The sequence below is a fragment of the Danio aesculapii genome, chromosome 4 (genome assembly GCF_903798145.1).
Source record: "Danio aesculapii chromosome 4, fDanAes4.1, whole genome shotgun sequence".
Classification (NCBI taxonomy): domain Eukaryota; kingdom Metazoa; phylum Chordata; class Actinopteri; order Cypriniformes; family Danionidae; genus Danio; species Danio aesculapii.
In genome coordinates this window covers 26,508,342-26,530,286 of record NC_079438.1, presented here as the reverse complement: position 1 = coordinate 26,530,286, position 21,945 = coordinate 26,508,342, and the positions used below count along the sequence as shown (strand labels likewise).

The 21,945-nt window shown below is 40.1% G+C and overlaps 1 protein-coding gene and 12 non-coding genes across 14 annotated transcripts in view; 6 read left to right on the top strand and 7 right to left on the bottom strand.

Moving 5' to 3' along the window:
• Nucleotides 1-21,945, bottom strand: part of LOC130222305 (NLR family CARD domain-containing protein 3-like) — a 54,439-nt gene that overhangs the window by 2,318 nt on the left and 30,176 nt on the right. The window lies entirely within an intron of this gene.
• Nucleotides 5,471-5,543, bottom strand: trnar-acg (transfer RNA arginine (anticodon ACG)). Its single transcript has one exon. It is a non-coding gene; the product is annotated as a tRNA-Arg (tRNA).
• On the top strand, nucleotides 5,871-5,942 carry trnae-cuc (transfer RNA glutamic acid (anticodon CUC)). Its single transcript has one exon. It is a non-coding gene; the product is annotated as a tRNA-Glu (tRNA).
• trnay-gua (transfer RNA tyrosine (anticodon GUA)) lies at nucleotides 6,008-6,094 on the bottom strand. Its single transcript is given in 2 exon segments — nucleotides 6,008-6,043; nucleotides 6,058-6,094. It is a non-coding gene; the product is annotated as a tRNA-Tyr (tRNA).
• On the bottom strand, nucleotides 6,185-6,256 carry trnae-uuc (transfer RNA glutamic acid (anticodon UUC)). Its single transcript has one exon. It is a non-coding gene; the product is annotated as a tRNA-Glu (tRNA).
• trnar-acg (transfer RNA arginine (anticodon ACG)) lies at nucleotides 8,336-8,408 on the bottom strand. The gene has a single exon. It is a non-coding gene; the product is annotated as a tRNA-Arg (tRNA).
• trnae-cuc (transfer RNA glutamic acid (anticodon CUC)) lies at nucleotides 8,667-8,738 on the top strand. Its single transcript has one exon. It is a non-coding gene; the product is annotated as a tRNA-Glu (tRNA).
• trnae-uuc (transfer RNA glutamic acid (anticodon UUC)) lies at nucleotides 8,969-9,040 on the bottom strand. Its single transcript has one exon. It is a non-coding gene; the product is annotated as a tRNA-Glu (tRNA).
• On the top strand, nucleotides 16,368-16,440 carry trnak-cuu (transfer RNA lysine (anticodon CUU)). Its single transcript has one exon. It is a non-coding gene; the product is annotated as a tRNA-Lys (tRNA).
• Nucleotides 18,258-18,329, top strand: trnap-agg (transfer RNA proline (anticodon AGG)). Its single transcript has one exon. It is a non-coding gene; the product is annotated as a tRNA-Pro (tRNA).
• Nucleotides 19,913-19,984, top strand: trnap-agg (transfer RNA proline (anticodon AGG)). The gene has a single exon. It is a non-coding gene; the product is annotated as a tRNA-Pro (tRNA).
• Nucleotides 21,052-21,124, bottom strand: trnar-ucg (transfer RNA arginine (anticodon UCG)). The gene has a single exon. It is a non-coding gene; the product is annotated as a tRNA-Arg (tRNA).
• On the top strand, nucleotides 21,576-21,647 carry trnap-agg (transfer RNA proline (anticodon AGG)). Its single transcript has one exon. It is a non-coding gene; the product is annotated as a tRNA-Pro (tRNA).

Genomic DNA, 21,945 nt, shown 5'->3' with positions numbered 1-21,945 from the left:
AAAAAAGACCTTTAGGAAGAGATGGGAATAGGGTAGAGCGATTTGCATACTATGTTTCTGTAAAAGAGACATTAAAATGTCTGTTGAGTTCAGATATGGGGAGGAATTGCATTTCCATGCACTTGTCTGAAAAAACCCTAGTTGTGAACTTGGTGATTGCACAGATGGGCAAATACTTGGTTGCAGATTTTTCTCCTAAGAAAACCCAAACCTACAGCTACTGCTTTATCAGGATGCAATCGAGGTGGTTAACCCTTTAGGTTCTGCACGAAAAAAACAAAAAATTTTGGCTGTATACCCCTCTCCTGTAAATTTGCCAGCTAATCTTAGGTCAAACACAGAGCATATGCAGTTGGTTATGTTGTGCAGAGAGAAAGACTTTAAAGAATTTGGCAGTGAAAATGTTTTTTCAGAGCTAGTTGCAGACCTGAAAGACCTTGAGGAAAATGAAATTGCTTCCTCAGATCATTCTGTCATAAAAGGCACTCTTTACTGCATTGCTGGAGACAATTTAGGATCACACTGTATAGGTGGAAAATTTTAGTCAGTCCAAATATTTTTGCAGGTACTGTCTAATTACTAGAGATGAATTCCAGAGTGTTGATCCAAATATATGTGGCCCGCTACGCACTGCTGAGGGCTACATTTGTGCTGTTACCCAGTTACAGATCAGAGATGCAACAGAAGTTCGAGGCATAAAGTCTAATTCAGTTTTCAATTCTCTGAAGAACTTTAATGTGTGCCAACCTGGATTGCCACCTTGTCTAGGTCACGACATTTTTGAAGGCGTGTTGTCTTATGATGTTGCTCTTTACATTAAATACTTTAAGAAGTGGTTCACTTACCAAATTCTTAACCGTGGAATCAGCCAGTTTAAATATAATGGATCTAATGCTTCCTCAAAGCCTTGTGAGGTCAGTTCGCATGGAATAAAGCTGGCAGGTCAGGCCATTGAAAATTGGAAATTTTTGAGGCTTTTACCTGTTATCCTTGCAAACATAGTGCTAGATCCTGCAGATGAGGTTTGGCAATTGACTCTACAACTTAAAGACATTGTTGAACTGATTTGTGCTCAGAAAATTTCAGTGTCACAGGTTGCTTATTTGGATGTTCTTATTCAAGAATACCTGGATTCCAGAAAAACAGCCTTTCCAGGAATAGATTTGAAGCCAAAACATTATTATATGCGACACTATCCAGCTCTCATTTTCAAATTTGGCCCTTTGATTAGATTATGGACTCTGAGATTTGAGAGTAAGCACAGTTCTTCAAAAGATGTGCCAGACATTTGAAGAACTTTAAGAATTTGTGCCAAACCCTTTCTGAAAGACATCAGTTGTTTCAGTCGTATTTGACTGCTTTTTGACTTTGTATTTTGACTGCTGGGACAATTTTAAAATTCCATGGCAAAACTTTCCAGAAGATCTTATTCACTGTTTAAAAGGAAAAAAAAAACCAAGTCCAAGATTGCGACGAGATATGGTCAGAATTGTCGTGTCTGAAATGATGAAGTTGTGTGACTGTCCCAGTAAACAAAGCTCTACAGCCATTGCCAAAATAATGGTTGCCAGATACCCAGCATCCCTGCAGGATGTCATTGAAGGGGATATAGTTGGTTTAGGGTATCATTCATTGGTCAAGCAGATTCAGAATCGGATCGAAAACGTGAAGAGATCCAGTGTACCCAAAATTAAAAAACACTACAGAACAGAAGATTCAGAGACAGAGGAATGTCCTGTTAAAAAACGAGCATCAGTTCAAGATACTTATGGCTGTTTGAATTGGGAATTAAAATGTATGCCACTCGGTGAAACAACAGAGAGCCAATTGTAGAAACAAGAAAGGATGAAGAAGATGCCTAAAACATCAAATGCTGACCCTGAAGAAATTAGCTGCCTTCTGAAAACAACATACTACTCTCAGCCAAAGATATAAACAATGGAGCAACCTTTCAACAGCTTTGTGAGAACTGGCCTTTTTTGTTTGAAGAGGCTGGTATGGATGTACACTTCAAGCAGCTAACTGGGATTGATTTGAAGGAGATGTTCCTTAAAAGCTTGGATAAAAGGGACAGTGTCTCCTGAATTTTCTTAAAACAGTTAATGCAGAAAAAAAGAAAAAAGTTCAGCAAACTGCTTCGAAGCTGGAAGTTATGAGGGAACAAATCGAGGGATGCTGTGAAGATTTAAAAGACGTGGTGCTGCTTCTCCTTGCCTATTTTGATGAAAAGGAAGACATGATGTTTCATTATGTTGAAGATTTCTGCCTTCCTGAAGAGGTAGAGTTAGACAAGTTACCAGCAACACCCTGCATCATTGTGGTAAGTTTGAATAAATACCATTTATTTTCATATTTTACAGTTGAACCTAATTTTACAGTTGTGTCAACACACAAGATATTAGCTCAGTCAAAAATACAAAAATAAAAAACTATTGATTACAGATAAATAATTGCTCATGTTCCGATCACTTTTTTTATATTAAATCTGAAAACCCAATCGTACTCCATAGACATCTTAAGGGTGCAGAGACATTTAAAGTCTAAAAAGGAAACAAAAATATGTCAAAATATTCCATGTGACTTCAGTGGTTCAGCTGTAATCGTACGAAACCTGTAAAAACAACTTTGTATCAGATTAGGGTGCACTTTTGCTATGGGTGATGTGTGTTGCACTGCTGACTCTAATGGCAATACATAATACTGCCCATAGTAAATGTACACCCTGACCTGTCACATCAATTTCTGCAAAAAAACGGGATTTTTTTTACAGTGTAGGAATGATAAAAATTATATACAAAGGAAAAGGGGACAAAAAAAGATCTAAAGAATTTTACACCAATAACAATGTTAATTACAGATATAAAGATTTTAGCAAATATGTTAAAAATTATTTTACCCAAGACAGGCTTATGGGGTGCAAGAAAAAAAACAACAGATGTGGTGAAAAGTATAAGGAATACAATAGACTACATGAAAGAAAAAGAGAAAGGTTTTTTAATAGGTTTAGATCTAGAGAAAGCTTTTGACAGGGTAGAGCATGATTTTTTATTTGCAGTTCTTAAAGAGTTTGGATTTGGGGAAAATTTTAGGAAATGGATTCAGATTTTTTATACAGATATTTTAACATGTATAAAATGTAATGGCTTTTAACAGAATGTCTTCAACCAACAAGATCAATAAGGTAGGGATGCCCATTGTCTGCTTTATTAAACACGCTGGTAGCTGAAACACTGGGATTGGCAATAAAATCAGATAGAAGTATTAAAGGGATACAAATAGTAAAAAAAAGACAACAGAGAAGCTGTGTATCAATACGCGGATGATACTACATTGTTGGTTGAAGATATTCAGAGTACTAAAGGGGCGATGGAGATTTTAGAGCGATATTGTAAAGCATCAGGAGCTAAGGTTAATGTTGGAAAAAGTATATGCATGAGGGTGGGAAGCAGTGGTGTAGTCGGGGCTATACGCACGTATACTCAGTATGCCTACTTTTTTCCACTAGCTCTTTGGGTATTACGACTTCTGAGGATCAATAATTGCGTATACCCTCAGTATACTCACTTGTTTTGCTGATTAGACTTCCCTGATTTACGTGTATTCGCATCCCTTAACTGTATACCAAGTGCTTTTTTTAACTCTCATCTTAATTTGTTGCAATTTGTGCATTTTTATTCATATTTTGCGCCATTCCCTGCCCCTGAAGACCCCAGCAGCTGTGAGAAAATTTCGTGAGTTTTTCAAAGTCTGAATGATGTCTCACTGAAACGTTCAGGTAAAATAATAAAATAGCATGGGCGAGTTGGGTGAATAATAGTACACCACCTTTTTTTTTAGGACTACACCACTGTTGGAAAGAGTAGAAGAAATAACACAACACATACCCTTTAAAGAAGAAAAGCAACATACAAACATTTTGGGAAGTTGGGTGGGGATGGATTCTAATAAAGCAGATATTTTAAATTGGGAGGCAGTTTTAAATGGAATTGAGAAAAGACTTGAAAGCTCGAAATTTGACGTTAAAAGAGAAAGTATTAATCTTAAATGCTTTAATGTTGTCAAAGGTCTGGTATGTGTTAAGTGTAACTGCATTTCCTGAAGTATACTATAAAAAATTAAGGATGTAGTTTTAAAGTTTTTGTGGGGAAATGGAAAAGCCAAAATTGCTTATAACACTTTGATTGGGGAGGTAAAAGAAGGAGGTCTGGGACTTTTAGATAGCTTTTTAAAAATGAAAACATTAAGAATTAAGATTATTCAAAGGTTTTTGGAAGGGAAAATGGATGTGATTTGGAAAAGTGTGTTAGACTATTATTTGAAGAAATGTGGACATTTTGATATGGGATGTAATGTTTTATGGATGAAAATGAAAAATATGGATGACAGCAGGTCTGCCAAGATTTTATGTTGAGGTCTTAGAATCATGGGGTGAATTTTTTTAGAAAATGTGTTTATTATACCAAAAGGAAGGGCTCAGATTGTAGAACAACCACTTTTTCTGAATCCAAATATTTTAAATGAAGGAAAAATGTTATATTTTAAGGAAAGGTGGGATGGAGGATTAAGACAAGTTAAAGATGTATTATATGAAGTGATAAAAGGATTTGTACCATTACAAGTAATTGTAGATGCTGTGGAGGATGGTTATAAAAGAGTTGTTGAAACAAAATTACAAAGACAATATCATGATTTGAAAAAAGCAATACCAAAAGATTGGATTGAAATAATTGAAAAAAAAAAAGAGTTGCGGGATGAGGAAGAATTACCAGAGGTCTATTTTAAGAAAAAAAATGGAGAAAAGATCAATATGCATCAAGTAGGCTGGGTTTTACCATTATTTCTATAAATTTTGCATCAAGTAGGCTGGGTTTACGATTGCTAAGCTAGAATCCTCTGATCCATAGTCATAAGCGTTATCCTTTGTGCCACTGGCACTCCGTTCAGCACCTTGTTAGCACATTGTTTGAAACAAGGCTCTGTCAACCTGGAGTTCCGTCACCACACATTCTGCTTTGTTTTATAGCAAGACGTTGTGTGGATGGGATGCTCTAACAGGATTCCTGACAGTCCCTCCATAGAACCCCTGAGATCCAGGGTCGGAGACTCTCTTCTCTCCAAGAGGAGGTTAAAAGCCATAGTTTCTTTTATGCATGTTTTATCAGAGCACTTAGGTATTGCTACAGCTCAGAGACTTACAAGTGGAAGAGATTACGCTGCAAGTTGGCTGGGTGACTTCTAAGTGATAGGGACTTTTGCAACAAGTAGGCTGGGTTTACGATTGGTGTAGCTGTAGTAGACGTTAATAAAAATCTAGCAGTTGGGGCAGCCTTTGAAACCAGGTGAGCACCCCACGGGCTCTGTGATTGCGGCCCCTTAAACTCGACTCACTCCAGAGTGGACCTGAACAGCTCCAGTGGGGGCGAAAGGCGACTGCAGTGCACTGGCTGACATCAAAGCAAAAAGACCAGAGCGAGCCAGCCAGGAGTCGAACCTAGAATCTTCTGATCCGTAGTCAGACGCGTTATCCATTGCGCCACTGGCCCTGTCTGCTTATCTTTTCATCTTTATCTTGTTACTTGTGATAAGGACACAGCTCAGTCAACACGGAGTTCATTCAACACGGAGTTCGTTCAACACGGAGTTCATTCAACACATGCTGTCCTTCGTTATTATGGCAAGTTGTGGTGTCGATAGGATGCTCTTACAGTGCATGTGACAGTCCCTCCCTAGAAGAACTGTGATCCAGGGTCTGAGACTTTCTCCTCTCCAGGAGGAGGTTACAAGCGTTAGATTTATTTTTGTCAGAGCAGCTGCAGCATACTTGCATGGAGGCCCACAGCTAGGCTTGAGGGCGAGCTTCTGCAGGACCTTCCCTGGTGGTCTAGTGGTTAGGATTCGGCGCTCTCACCGCCGCGGCCTGGGTTCGATTCCCGGTCAGGGAACTTCCTTTTGAGCTCTAGCTATCAAGATAAATGCGAACTGCACAGGCATGAAAGGGCAAAAGACCTCCTTCGAGCTGGAGTCGAGCCAGCGACCTAAGGATTGCCAACAACACACCTACAGTCCTCCGCTCTACCAACTGAGCTATCGAAGGCTTATGAGTGTCCCACACAAGCCCACCCCCTTAAAGTTGCTGCAGTCCGACTGCTGGGAAAAAAAGGGCAGTGGCAAAAATACTCAAGGCTTCCCATACCGGGAGTCGAACCCGGGCCGCCTGGGTGAAAACCAGGAATCCTGAGCGCTAGACCACATGGGAGCTGCCACTTATGAGGGCAGTCTTGGCAAAAACTTCAGTTCTTTCTAAAACAAAATTACAAAGACAATATCATGATTTGAAAAAAGCAATACCAAAAGATTGGATTGAAATAATTGAAAAAAAAAGAGTTGCGGGATGAGGAAGAATTACCAGAGGTCTATTTTAAGAAAAAAAAATGGAGAAAAGATCAATATGAGCTTATGTACAGTTAAGAGTTTTTATGTTGTTTTTAGATCAAAGGCTTTTATAAGACCTATAGCATTCAACTACTGGAAGGAAAGATATGAGGATTTAAATGAAAAAGAAATATGGGCAAATGTCAGAATGAAATATATGGAACCAATTTTAGAAAATTGTAATTATTTATTGAGACATAATTGCATATTAACAGAAATGAGATTGTGTAAAATGGGAATTGAACAAGATATAACATATAAGGTGTGTATAAAGGAAGGGGAAGGTTTATTACATTTGTTCTTCTATTGTGAAAAGTTGGAGGAATTATGGAAAAATTTAAGAAAATTGCTAAATCGTTAATAGGGGACATATATGTGGATGAACAAAAGAACTGGGAAATTTTTTTTTATTTGGTCAAAATGAATGTGGTATGTATGCTTTTAATCTATGTATAACAATTGCTAAGTATGTGATTTGGATAAGGAGAAATATGGCTAAACATGATGGGAAGAGAGTGGATATATGGCGTATGTTTAAAAACAGAATGGAGATGGCTGTAAAATTGATATTCAACTATTTTATAGTACAAGAAAAGGAGGATGTATTTATAGAAATAATGGTAAAAGGGAACGTAATGGTTGAATACAAGGACAACATTTTAAGTTGGTTATGGGAAAAATATGAAGTCTAATAATGAGTGTTGTAAGTATCATGTGATTTTTGTGTGATGTGATCATTTCTTTGTAAAAATGTAAATATTTGATTTTAATAAAAAAATATATATATATCTCATCTGAACTCGGAAGCAAAGCAGGGTTGGGCCTGGTTGGTACTTGGATGGGAGACCGCCTGGGAATACCAGGTGCTGTAAGCTTTTTAAATTCCTTCATTTGGCAGCTAATACACTTCCCAAAATACAAAAAAACAACAACTCTGAATTCCTCTCTGAACTCTGGAACCAGCCAGGTCAGTGTACCCACTTCCCTGATTCCATTCGGGGGAAAGTGGGTACAGTGACTTGGCTGGTTTAACTTAGCAGGAGCTGTTGGTGCCCCAAAGCAGAAACAGAAAAAAAAAAACAAAAACAGTTAAACAATTGAGGGGATAAGGGCCTTGTTACTGTCAGTGCTTTGTCAATGCAAGCTGAGCTGCGCTCGGCTCCTGGTGCTGCGCCTATTTTTAAATAGCTAACTCTGCTCTCGCTTACGGCCATACCACCCTGGCAATGCCTGATCTCATCTGAACTCGGAAGAAAAGCAGGGTTGGGCCTGGTAGGGATGTTTGCATCAAGTAGGCTGGGTTTACGATTGCTAAGCTAGAATCCTCTGATCCATAGTCATAAGCGTTATCCTTTGTGCCACTGGCACTCCGTTCAGCACCTTGTTAGCACATTGTTTGAAACAAGGCTCTGTCAACCTGGAGTTCCGTCACCACACATTCTGCCTTGTTTTATAGCAAGACGTTGTGTGGATGGGATGCTCTAACAGGATTCCTGACAGTCCCTCCATAGAACCCCTGAGATCCAGGGTCGGAGACTCTCTTCTCTCCAAGAGGAGGTTAAAAGCCATAGTTTCTTTTATGCATGTTTTATCAGAGCACTTAGGTATTGCTACAGCTCAGAGACTTACAAGTGGAAGAGATTACGCTGCAAGTTGGCTGGGTGACTTCTAAGTGATAGGGACTTTTGCAACAAGTAGGCTGGGTTTACGATTGGTGTAGCTGTAGTAGACGTTAATAAAAATCTAGCAGTTGGGGCAGCCTTTGAAACCAGGTGAGCACCCCACGGGCTCTGTGATTGCGGCCCCTTAAACTCGACTCACTCCAGAGTGGACCTGAACAGCTCCAGTGGGGGCGAAAGGCGACTGCAGTGCACTGGCTGACATCAAAGCAAAAAGACCAGAGCGAGCCAGCCAGGAGTCGAACCTAGAATCTTCTGATCCGTAGTCAGACGCGTTATCCATTGCGCCACTGGCCCTGTCAACACGGAGTTCATTCAACACGGAGTTCATTCAACACATGCTGTCCTTCGTTATTATGGCAAGTTGTGGTGTCGATAGGATGCTCTTACAGTGCATGTGGAAGTCCCTCCCTAGAAGAACTGTGATCCAGGGTCTGAGACTTTCTCCTCTCCAGGAGGAGGTTACAAGCGTTAGATTTATTTTTGTCAGAGCAGCTGCAGCATACTTGCGTGGAGGCCCACAGCTAGGCTTGAGGGCGAGCTTCTGCAAGACCTTCCCTGGTGGTCTAGTGGTTAGGATTCGGCGCTCTCACCGCCGCGGCCCGGGTTCGATTCCTGGTCAGGGAACTTCCTTTTGAGCTCTAGCTATCAAGATATATGCGAACTGCACAGGCATGAAAGGGCAAAAGACCTCCTTCGAGCCAGTGACCTAAGGATTGCCAACAACACAACTACAGTCCTCCGCTCTACCAACTCAGCTATCGAAGGCTTATGAGAGTCCCACACAAGCCCACCCCCTTAAAGTTGCTGCAGTCCGACTGCTGGAAAAAAAGGGCAGTGGCAAAAATACTCAAGGCTTCCCATACCGGGAGTCGAACCCGGGCCGCCTGGGTGAAAACCAGGAATCCTGAGCGCTAGACCATATGGGAGCTGCCACTTATGAGGGCAGTCTTGGCAAAAACTTCAGTTTTTTCTAAAACAAAATTACAAAGACAATATCATGATTTGAAAAAAGCAATACCAAAAGATTGGATTGAAATAATTGAAAAAAAAAATGAGTTGCGGGATAAGGAAGAATTACCAGAGGTCTATTTTAAGAAAAAAAAAGGAGAAAAGATCAATATGAGCTTATGTACAGTTAAGAGTTTTTATGTTGTTTTTAGATCAAAGGCTTTTATAAGACCTATAGCATTCAACTACTGGAAGGAAAGATATGAGGATTTAAATGAAAAAGAAATATGGGCAAATGTCAGAATGAAATATATGGAACCAATTTTAGAAAATTGTAATTATTTATTGAGACATAATTGCATATTAACAGAAATGAGATTGTGTAAAATGGGAATTGAACAAGATATAACATATAAGGTGTGTATAAAGGAAGGGGAAGGTTTATTACATTCGTTCTTCTATTGTGAAAAGTTGGAGGAATTATGGAAAAATTTAAGAAAATTGCTAAATCGTTAATAGGGGACATATATGTGGATGAACAAAAGAACTGGGAATTTTTTTTTTATTTGGTCAAAATGAATGTGGTATGTATGCTTTTAATCTATGTATAACAATTGCTAAGTATGTGATTTGGATAAGGAGAAATATGGCTAAACATGATGGGAAGAGAGTGGATATATGGCGTATGTTTAAAAACAGAATGGAGATGGCTGTAAAATTGATATTCAACTATTTTATAGTACAAGAATGTACTTAAATGTATTTATAGAAATAATGGTAAAAGGGAACGTAATGGTTGAATACAAGGACAACATTTTAAGTTGGTTATGGGAAAAATATGAAGTCTAATAATGAGTGTTGTAAGTATCATGTGATTTTTGTGTGATGTGATCATTTCTTTGTAAAAATGTAAATATTTGATTTTAATAAAAAAAATATATATATCTCATCTGAACTCGGAATCAAAGCAGGGTTGGGCCTGGTTTGTTACTTGGATGGGAGACCGCCTGGGAATACCAGGTGCTGTAAGCTTTTTAAATTCCTTCATTTGGCAGCTAATATACTTCCCAAAATACAAAAAAACAACAACTCTGAATTCCTCTCTGAACTCTGGAACCAGCCAGGTCAGTGTACCCACTTCCCTGATTCCATTCGGGGGAAAGTGGGTACAGTGACTTGGCTGGTTTAACTTAGCAGGAGCTGTTGGTGCCCCAAAGCAGAAACAGAAAAAAAAAAAAAAAAAAACAGGTAAACAATTGAGGGGACAAGGGCCTTGTTACTGTCAGTGCTGTGTCAATGCAAGCTGAGCTGCGCTCGGCTCCTGGTGCTGCGCCTATTTTTAAATAGCTAACTCTTGACGGCTGCTTTCGCTTACGGCCATACCACCCTGGCAATGCCTGATCTCATCTGAACTCGGAAGAAAAGCAGGGTTGGGCCTGGTAGGGACGTTTGCATCAAGTAGGCTGGGTTTACGATTGCTAAGCTAGAATCCTCTGATCCATAGTCATAAGCGTTATCCTTTGTGCCACTGGCACTCCGTTCAGCACCTTGTTAGCACATTATTTGAAACAAGGACAAGGCTCTGTCAACCTGGAGTTCCGTCACCACACATTCTGCTTTGTTTTATAGCAAGACGTTGTGTGGATGGGATGCTCTTACAGGATTCCTGACAGTCCCTCCAGAGAACCCCTGAGATCCAGGGTCGGAGACTCTCTTCTCTCCAAGAGGAGGTTAAAAGCCATAGTTTCTTTTATGCATGTTTTATCAGAGCACTTAGGTATTGCTACAGCTCAGAGACTTACAAGTGGAAGAGATTACGCTGCAAGTTGGCTGGGTGACTTCTAAGTGGTAGGGACTGATTCCATTCGGGGGAAAGTGAGTACAGTGACTTGGCTGGTTTAACTTAGCAAGAGCTGTTGGTGCCCCGGAGCAGAAACAGAAAAAAAAAACAAAAAACAGGTAAACAATTGAGGGGACAAGGGCCTTGTTACTCTTGGTGCTGTGTCAATGCAAGCTGAGCTGCGCTCGGCTCCTGGTGCTGCGCCTATTTTTAAATAGCCAACTCTTGACTGCTGCTCTCGCTTACGGCCATACCACCCTGAGCACGCCCCCTTGAGTTTGACTGAGTCACTGCTTTCAAGGAAGTGTGAGGTGGCAGTAGGGAGAGAAAGGCTCTCCCATTTTGATTTTCTTTATTGTTTTTTTCTTGATTTTGCTTAAAATAAGTTATATTAATTTTGTTTAGTTTTAGTTAAACCCCAGACAGTGTTATCTGTTTGGGGTTAAAACCTTTTGAAAGAATGGACACTTTGACAAAGGAACAGGAACTGAATATCGACTATGGCAGCACGGACAAAGCTACTCCTGAAGATAGCAATTCAGGAGATTCAAACAAGGACATTGACAATAATGACACATGGGCAACTGTTGTGGCAAGAAGGAGGAAAAACAGATCAGACACAAGTAGAGGAGGAAGTGGAGAAATACAACAAACAAAAGGTAAAGCAATTGCTGAACGTTTGGAAAACACCCAACAAACAAGTCAAAGAAATGAGATGATAAACAAACTGAAAAGTCAAGCTAGATTTCAGAGACAATATAAAAAAGAAACAACTTTGACAATGACTGTAAAAGATCCTGGAAATATCACAGTAGTTATGATTATAAAGGCTGTGGAAGGAAAGACCGGAGTTGGAAAATTGTTTGGACTGAGAAAAAAATCTAATTTTGACTATGAACTCACAATGGAAAATTAAACAGACTGTGATCATTTAATGGATGGACTCATGATTAACCAACAATTCTGTGAGATATCAAAACTCTGCGCAACTGAGAGATTGGTTTCTTTTTTAAATTTACCCAATTATATTCAAGATAGTGAAATCATCCAAAAGCTTGTGGACTGGGGAGTTTCTCCAATTCTCCCACTAAGAAGAAGATATCATCCAGGAACAACTGTGGCTGACGGAACAAGGTTCATCAGGGTGAAATTTCCGAAAGAAGTCATGACTCTTCCTTACAACGTCAAATTTGATACAGAGGAAGGACCAAAATATTTTAGAGTGATACATGATCAGCAGATAAAAACATGCAGATTATGTGGAAGTACTGAACATGAAAAAAAAGACTGCCCACAATTTGTGTGTAGAGAATGTCTGGAGCAGGGGCATTTTGCGTGGGACTGTAAAGCCCCACGGTGCCAAGGCTGCAAAAAGACAACATTGTGGTGCAGATGTGAATCGGATGAGGAAGAGACTGGAGTTATGGAAATGCATAAACCAACGGAGAAATCAAGCAATGAAGAAAGTGAGGATGAAGAACAGGATTTAACAGCGGATGGTTTGAATGAACAAGAAGAGGAGCAGGCTATGAGTGAAGAGGATGAAGGAGATACAGTAGAGACTGAGGCACAACATCTAATGAAAGACGATGGACAGGACATGGAAAAAGAACAAGGAGCAGCAGGTTAAAATACAGAAAGCAGAATTGAGGAAGAGGTAAGCGATGATGATAATGATGAAATAAATATTGGGACTAAAGACAGAACAATAGACAGCATAAACAGAAGACGCAGAAAAACTGTACAAATAAATATTCAGCAAGTGCTTAAGAAACAGAAATTACGAAAAGAAGCAAAAGCAAAACTAAAAACTGACAGAACTGATCTAAGATTTTAGATAAAGAAGACTACAAATGATTGATGGCTTGTTTAATTTGGATTTTCTTTTGTTTGGATGGCTTGTTTTCTTTTATATTTCTAATGAACAACTTATGTTTGGTTTCAATTAATGTGAGAGGGCTGTCATCTAAAGTGAAGTTTGAAAATGTAATTGCTTTAACAGAAAAATGTGATATAATATGTATACAGGAGACTGGATGGAATGAAACAATTATTAATGAACTTAAAAAATGTTGGGACGGGGAAATATTGTATAATAATGACCCAAATAAGAAAAAAGGCATGGCAATATTAATTAGAAGAGGAATAGGATGCTCATTTGATGTTTTATTTAAAGATAACCATGGAAGGATCTTAACTATTAAAATTATAAATAACGGTGAAGAAATAACAATATGTAACATCCATGCTCCAAATCAAGACCTGGAAAGAGTTACTTTTTTTAAAGAGCCCATATTATACATGAAATAGGGTCATATTTAGGTTGTAAGGGTCTCCAACAACAGTCTAATATGCATGCAAGGTCATAAAACACTTTGATTGTCTTATAACCTGCATTTATTTTTACCTAATTATCCCAACGACTCCCATATGAATCGTTCAGCGATTCATTTGTTCCCAACCCCCTCCTCAGCGCGAAGCTAATCTGCGCTGATTGGACCGATGACAGCCTGCTGCGATTGGTCGACAGTGACAGGCTTCAGCACGAGACAGAGTGAAATGCCCAGCTGGTAATCAACTATATAAAAGTAGTCACAGTGCACACGCGCTTCATAGTGTAAGGCTTTTTTCACACACACACACAACCCTCCTCAGAAGAACTGGGGAGATCGACGCGAGTCTCTCTCTCTCCCTCTCCCTCTCTCCCTCTCTCACACACACACAACGCTCCTCAGAAGAACTAGGGAAAGCGACGCGAGTCTCTCTCTCTCTCTCTCTCTCTCACACACACACACACACAACGCTCCTCAGAAAAACTAGGGAAAGCGACGCGAGTCTCTCTCTCTCTCACACACACACACACAAAGCTCCTCAGAAGAACTAGGGAAAGCTACGCGAGTCTCTCTCTCTCTCACACACACACACACAAAGCTCCTCAGAAGAACTAGGGAAAGCGACGCGAGTCTCTCTCTCTCTCTCACACACACACACACACACACACACAACGCTCCTCAGAAGAACTAGGGAAAGTGACACGAGTCTCCTGTCTCCTAGCTTACCATCGATCGCCATAGCAACGACAAACGGCAGTGGAACGCGAGCTCACAAAAGCCTTTAACGTTAAATCCGTAAACAAAGCGGCACGCGTCGCGTTTTTAATGTGGCTTACATGTGATAAGAGAATATAAAGAGTAACCGCGTGTACTGTACCAGGTTAACAACTCATCTTTGGGTAGAGACTGTCAATATTATCCATCTGAGCACAGCGTGACTTCATTCGACCGGCGGCGTCTGTGTGTGTGTGTCTAGTGTTTTTTTCTGTGTTAGTGGGCGGGGCCGCAGGTTTCAAATCTCCCTGGTTTGCGCGCGTAACTACTGGCGAGGCTTGTGTTTCGTGGCTGCGTCATCGCGAAACACCTAATGACTCGTTATCAAGGCGACTCGTTTGAAGCACTATGAGTCGACTCTTTTATAGATGAATCAATAGTTTTAAACACTGTACACTTACAGATTTAAGCCTTAGCTGGATATTTCACTTCACTTAGAGCTGTGTTACACACTACATGGAAGGGCATTTTCAAAAACCCATAATATGGGCTCTTTAAGAACCTTAGTGTTTTAATGAGTGGATGGAATAATGTTATTGTCTTAGGAGATTTTAATACTGTTTTAGAAAGGATAGATGTAGATGATTATATGGTTTATAGAGCAGATGTTGGAAGAAAAGAACTGAAATACATGATTGAAAAACATAAATATGTAGATGTATGGAGAGAGAGAAATAGAGTCAAAAGAGAATACTCAAGAAGGCAGTGGGTGAATACAGTTTTAAAACAAAGTAGATTAGACTATGTTTTATGTACAAGAAGATTAGAATCTTTTATTTCAAAGATTTTTTACAAGATTTTTAGCTGTAGTGACCATGATTTTTTGTATGTCATGATGGATTTCAGTGGAGTTGAAAGAGGACCAGGTGTATGGGTGTTTAATACAGAGCTCTTAAAGAATGATTTTTATAAAACTGAAATGGAAAATATTATTATTAATAGTGTAAATGATGTGTTATATGATGAAGAAATAAGTGTGTGGTGGGACAATGTCAAATTAGAGGCCAAAAGATTTTCAATAGAATGTTCAAAGAAAATGCAGAAAGCTAATCGAGCTAAAGAAAGACAATTAAACAAAGAATGGGAGAATGAAATGGAAAAGATAACAGAAGGAAATATGGATATTAGGAGAATAGCGATATTAGAAGAGAAACTGAAAAAAGTAGAAGAGGAAAAATGTATGGGAGCTAGAATAAGAAGTAAGATGAAAAATACAGTGGAAGGAGAAAGAAGTACAAGGTTCTTTTATGATTTAGAAGAAACACGACAAAAGCCGATTTGATAAAGAATGTTTCAATAAAAGGGGAAAATGTCAAAGATAAAGAAAGTATTTTAAGAACAGTTAAAGATTTCTATGGAATTTTGTTTAAAGGAGAAGGAGTTCATTAGGAAGATAAGGATTTTTTATTGAATCAAATAAAGGTTAAAGTAAGTGAAGAGGATAAAGAACGGTGTGATAGTGATATAACTGAAGATGAGATAAATGAAGCTATAACACAATTAAGCAATGGGAAAAGCCCTGGTTTAGATGGTTTGTCATCCGAATTTTATAAGACTTTTAAAGATGTTTTAATTCCAATTTTAAAAGATCTTTTTACTGCTATTTTTAAAAAAGGAGAGTTGAGTGAGAGTATGAAGAAAGGAATGATTAAAATAATTTATAAAAATAAAGGTGATAAAGATGATTTGCAAAATTATAGACCTTTAAGTATGCTTAACACGGATTATAAGATATTAGCAAAGATTTTAGCAAACAGACTTAAAAAGGTAGTTCCCACTCTTATCACAACTAATCAAGCTTATGGTGTAATAGGCAGAGATATAGCAGACACAATAACAAGGATAAGAGATTTAATCTGATACATATAGATAAAAAAAGGATTTTTATTCAGCATAGATCTAGAGAAAGCTTTTGATAGAGTTGAGCACAGCTATTTATTTGACTTTATCCAGAAATTTGGCTTTGGTGAGAATTTCATTAAGTGGATAAAATGTTTTTATACAGATATTTTTAGTTGTTTTAAAATAAATGGATTTTAACAGACTACATTGAGATTTCCAGATCTATAAGACAAGGATGTCCTTTATCAGCGTTATTATACACACTAGTTGCTAAAATCAGCATCAAACTTTACACAGGTAGGGAAGTTATTGATCAAAACAGTGACTTTCTCTTGAATGAGCATCTCACAAGCCCTGTCTGGCATTACAAGAGGACATTAGGATTCAGCAGAAGTTTGTTGTCCAGTGCCTGGATCGGCCAAGTTACTTATTCCAGTTGACTTAAAATCAGCATCAAACTTTACACAGGTAGGGAAGGTATTGATCAAAACAGTGACTAGAATTAATTTATCAGAAGCCCGGCTAGCTCAGTCGGTAGAGCATGAGACTCTTAATCTCAGGGTCGTGGGTTCGAGTCCCACGTTGGGCGTTTCTTTCTCTCTTTTCGGCAGCTTTCAATTGGATTCTTCGAGCATACCTATTGAGACAAAGTTCAGCATTTCTACTACAGTTGGGTTGCTCTCGAAGTCTCTGTGGCGCAATTGGTTAGCGCGTTTGTCTGTTAACCGAAAGGTTGGTGGTTCGAGCCCACCCAGGGACGAATTAAGCTTTTCTCTGCCTTGAGGTAAGTAGGATAACAGCAGCGGCCTACGTGAGATAACAGTCTAAATAGAGTAGGGGGAAGAAAAAAAAAGGATTCAGTCTTACTCCATCCCGATGTGGGTGTACGCGGCTGTCCCCTGGCATAAACTAGAATGTCCGTAACAAACAGCTGGTTCATTCACCAATTGTGTAGTTTACGGTCATTTGCCACTCGTAGTTAACAAATCCTAAACCTTTAAATCTATCTTTATCGGCGAAAATTCCGGAGCCTCTCTTTAATCCAATCCTGACGGGTCTGCCGGTTTGTTGTATTCTTAGAGCGCTGCCAGCCGGTCGTCCGCGCTTTATTCAAAACCTCAACTTCTGAAGATGTCTCGGGGCCAAACTGGAAACCCCTTTTCTTCATGTCCTCAGGCGCTTCGTCTGCGCTTCCATAGGTGACCGGCCCGCCGTCAAAGAACACTCGCAGTTTCGCTGGCGGTGGTGTCTGAAATCGTATTCCCTTCTCTTTGAGCATCCTCCTGATCTGAGAATATGCCTTCCTTTTCGCCAAGGTTTCAGCAGGGTAGTCATGATCAAAGTAGATCCTGCCGTTGTTGTAAAAGATTTCCTTTTTCTTCCACGCAGTGTGCAGAACCATTTCCTTAACTTTGAATTCTTGAAAGTACACAATCACCGATCTTGGCTGCGCCTCGTTAGGAGGTCTTGGTCCGAGCGCTCTGTGGCATCTTTGAATCCCGAGTTCAATTTCAGCAAGGTCCAGTTCTTTTTTAATAAGATTATCAATGAATTGGTACATGTTGTTATTTTCAGCGCCTTCCGAGATCCTGTAAATGCGAACATTATTACGTCTCGAGCGTGCTTCCAGGTCTGTTAACTTCATCTGCATTCTTTCCTGGGATTGTAGTGACTGGCTCAGAGCTTCCCTGAAATCCGTGGACCACTCCTCGGCCTCGGCGATGCGGGTCTCGGCCTCACTCACTCTGTCAGTTGTAGTTTTCAGGTCGGTTGTGATTTCGTTTAGCGTCTGGTAAATTTCCTTTCGAAAGTCCACTAATTCTCTTTTCAGATCGTCTCGGAAGATGTTTAGCTCGGACTTCATCTCCAAGGCCACCATCTTTATGTCTGCGCGGATGACCGCGACGCTTTCGTCCACTGTTGCCAGTTTTGGATTTTCCTCTTGTCCGCCATTACGCTCTCCTTGTTTCTCAGCCCCGGCGGTATCCTCTAAAGTACTACCTTTTTCCGCTTTCCCAAACTGTTTTCCTTTGCCCTTTCTGACTTTCTCCCCTTCCATCATTAGATTCGATTAGGAATTAGGTGTTAATTGTATTAATTGGGGAATTAAACTCCGACCAAACGGGAGACAAAAAGTTAAGCGGCCATGCGCTTTCAGTTAACCGCCGGAAGTCTGAACCTAGCTTTTTAAAGGTAACACTGGATTGTCTTGCACAGTCAATGTAAAAGGAACTGCATCAAAGTCAACCCAGTTGGTACTTTAGTCCACTGGGCTGTTTTTACTGCCTGTGAACTGTAATATGCCTCCAGGGAGTTGCTGACACACGTAACAAAAACAACATGAACAAAGAGTAGATTGGATTGGTCTCACAGAATTTCTTGTGGCACTGCAGGTTCCTTCTACAGGGCTCGTTGGTCTAGGGGTATGATTCTCGCTTAGGGTGCGAGAGGTCCCGGGTTCAAATCCTGGACGAGCCCTACGACTGTCATTGAAAAGCAGTGGTGCTGTGCTATCTATGGTGTTTCTGTGTTAATTGTAGCAGCTTTTGCTGTGACTTTAGTGAATGAACATTTAGTGGACTTCTGATCTAAATCAGTCTAACATGTACAATTATACAGACAAAAAAAGGAGCGGCAATGATTCGGTTGTTAGATTTGTTTATGGATCTTGAACAACCCACCAGCTTTATATGTAAGCACCATTTTTTTGCTTTGTACACAGTCTCTTCTCTGTAGGCACCATGCAGGATTCAAAATGGCCTTTCGCGTTAGGTATCTCGTTTCCCTTTTAGTCATAACAGGTAATATGCATGGCAATGCAGGAAGTTAATGACATGCAAACACATCTCAAGAAGGTTTTCACAGCTACCGTGTTTCATCCACCAAACATTGCTCCCAAATTGAGGTGAGACTTTCAAAGACAACCCAGATTGGACTTGAACCAACAATTCCAAGCCCCGAAGGTTGATGCCTTATCCATTAGGCCACTGGGCCATTTCGCCAATCATTTGTCATGGATCTTTTGTATGCCTTCAACAAGATGCCAACGCATGGAAAACTGCACTTTAGGATCTGGATGCCAGTTTGCATTCCATCAAATAAGATGTGTGCAACTAATGGTCAAACATTTTCTTTGTGCAATCATCCACATTCGTGTCTCATTGGTCCTGGGGTATGGTTCTCGCGTATGGTGTGACTGGTCTTGAGTTTCAAATTCCAGACAAGGCCACTCTCATTAACTTGAAATCACAACCTTTCTGCAGCTATTTTCTTGTCTGCATTTCATCATCATCCACCTAACAAGAGACCATTAGTTGAAAGCCACGAGGTATTTGAAGTCAAGATCTCCATTACCAGAGCTTAGCGGAACCTTTTAGGTTCGTAACGTGACAGTGAGATTCAAGCAAGATTGGGTGAATCTTTATTTGAAGTGTGCAGCAAGTCTGAGAATTCGAAGCTAACTATTGTCCTCAGATCATCACGCCTAAGTTTTGAGAAGACCAGTCGGAATTGTTTCACACAACTTAAATTTAACCCAACAAAGACAACCCAGATGGGACTTGAACCCACAATCCCCAGCTTCGAAGGCTGATGCCTTATCCATTAGGCCAACACTAACCTTTGTCATATCTGATGTATGGCTCAGGAAGTTCTTGTAACTCAGAAAAACAGTACTTTAGGATCCCTATGCCATATTGCATTCAGACGATCTGGTGTGTACACCTAATGACAAAACAGCTTCTCTGAGGAGTTTTCCATTGTCATGTCGTTTTGACCTAAGGGTATGAACCTAGCTTTTGAGGGTAACACTGGATTGTCTTGCACAGTCAACTTAAAAGGAACTGCATCAAAGACAACCCAGTTGGTACTTAAAACCCACAATCCCCAGCTTCGAAGGCTGGTGCCTTATCCATTAGGCCACTGGACTGTTTTTATACTTACTGTGAACTGTAATATGCCTCCAGAGAGTTGCTGACACACGTAACAAAAACAACATGAACAAAGAGTAGATCGGATTGGTCTCACAGAATTTCTTGTGACACTGCAGGTTCCTTCTACAGGGCTCGTTGGTTTAGGGGTATGATTCTCGCTTAGGGTGCGAGAGGTCCCGGGTTCAAATCCCGGACAAGCCCTACGACTGTCATAGAGAAGCAGTGGTGCTGTGCTATCTATGGTGTTTCTGTGTTAATTGTAGCAGCTTTTGCTGTGACTTTAGTGAATGAACATTTAGTGGACTTCTGATCTAAATCAGTCTAACATGTACAATTATACAGACAAAAAAAGGAGCGGCAATGATTCGGTTGTTAGATTTGTTTATGGATCTTGAACAACCCACCAGCTTTATATGTAAGCACCATTTTTTTGCTTTGTACACAGTCTCTTCTCTGTAGGCACCATGCAGGATTCAAAATGGCCTTTCGCGTTAGGTATCTCGTTTCCCTTTTAGTCATAACAGGTAATATGCATGGCAATGCAGGAAGTTAATGACATGCAAACACATCTCAAGAAGGTTTTCACAGCTACCGTGTTTCATCCACCAAACATTGCTCCCAAATTGAGGTGAGACTTTCAAAGACAACCCAGATTGGACTTGAACCAACAATTCCAAGCCCCGAAGGTTGATGCCTTATCCATTAGGCCACTGGGCCATTTCGCCAATCATTTGTCATGGATCTTTTGTATGCCTTCAACAAGATGCCAACGCATGGAAAACTGCACTTTAGGATCTGGCTGCCAGTTTGCATTCCGTCAAATAAGATGTGTGCAACTAATGGTCAAACATTTTCTTTGTGCAATCATCCACATTCGTGTCTCATTGGTCCTGGGGTATGGTTCTCGCGTATGGTGTGACTGGTCTTGAGTTTCAAATTCCAGACAAGGCCACTCTCATTAACTTGAAATCACAACCTTTCTGCAGCTATTTTCTTGTCTGCATTTCATCATCATCCACCTAACAAGAGACCATTAGTTGAAAGCCACGAGGTATTTGAAGTCAAGATCTCCATTACCAGAGCTTAGCGGAACCTTTTAGGTTCGTAACGTGACAGTGAGATTCAAGCAAGATTGGGTGAATCTTTATTTGAAGTGTGCAGCAAGTCTGAGAATTCGAAGCTAACTATTGTCCTCAGATCATCACGCCTAAGTTTTGAGAAGACCAGTCGGAATTGTTTCACACAACTTAAATTTAACCCAACAAAGACAACCCAGATGGGACTTGAACCCACAATCCCCAGCTTCGAAGGCTGATGCCTTATCCATTAGGCCACTGGGTCAACACTAGCCTTTGTCATATGTGATGTATGGCTCAGGAAGTTCTTGTAACTCAGAAAAACAGTACTTTAGGATCCCTATGCCATATTGCATTCAGACGATCTGGTGTGTACACCTAATGACAAAACAGATTCTCTGAGGAGTTTTCCATTGTCATGTCGTTTTGACCTAAGGGTATGAACCTAGCTTTTGAGGGTAACACTGGATTGTCTTGCACAGTCAACTTAAAAGGAACTGCATCAAAGACAACCCAGTTGGTACTTTAAACCCACAATCCCCAGCTTCTAAGGCTGGTGCCTTATCCATTAGGCCACTGGACTGTTTTTATACTTACTGTGAACTGTAATATGCTTCCAGAGAGCTGCTGACACACGTAACAAAAACAACATGAACAAAGAGTAGAGTGGATTGGTCTCACAGAATTTCTTGTGGCACTGCAGGTACTTTCTACAGGGCTCGTTGGTCTAGGGGTATGATTCTCGCTTAGGGTGCGAGAGGTCCCGGGTTCAAATCCCGGACGAGCCCTACGACTGTCATAGAGAAGCAGTGGTGCTGTGCTGTCTATGGTGTTTCTGTGTTAATTGTAGCAGCTTTTGCTGTGACTTTAGTTAATGAACATTTAGTGGACTTCTGATCTAAATCAGTCTAACATGTACAATTATACAGACAAAAAAAGGAGCGGCAATGATTCGGTTGTTAGATTTGTTTATGGATCTTGAACAACCCACCAGCTTTATATGTAAGCACCATTTTTTTGCTTTGTACACAGTCTCTTCTCTGTAGGCACCATGCAGGATTCAAAATGGCCTTTCGCGTTAGGTAT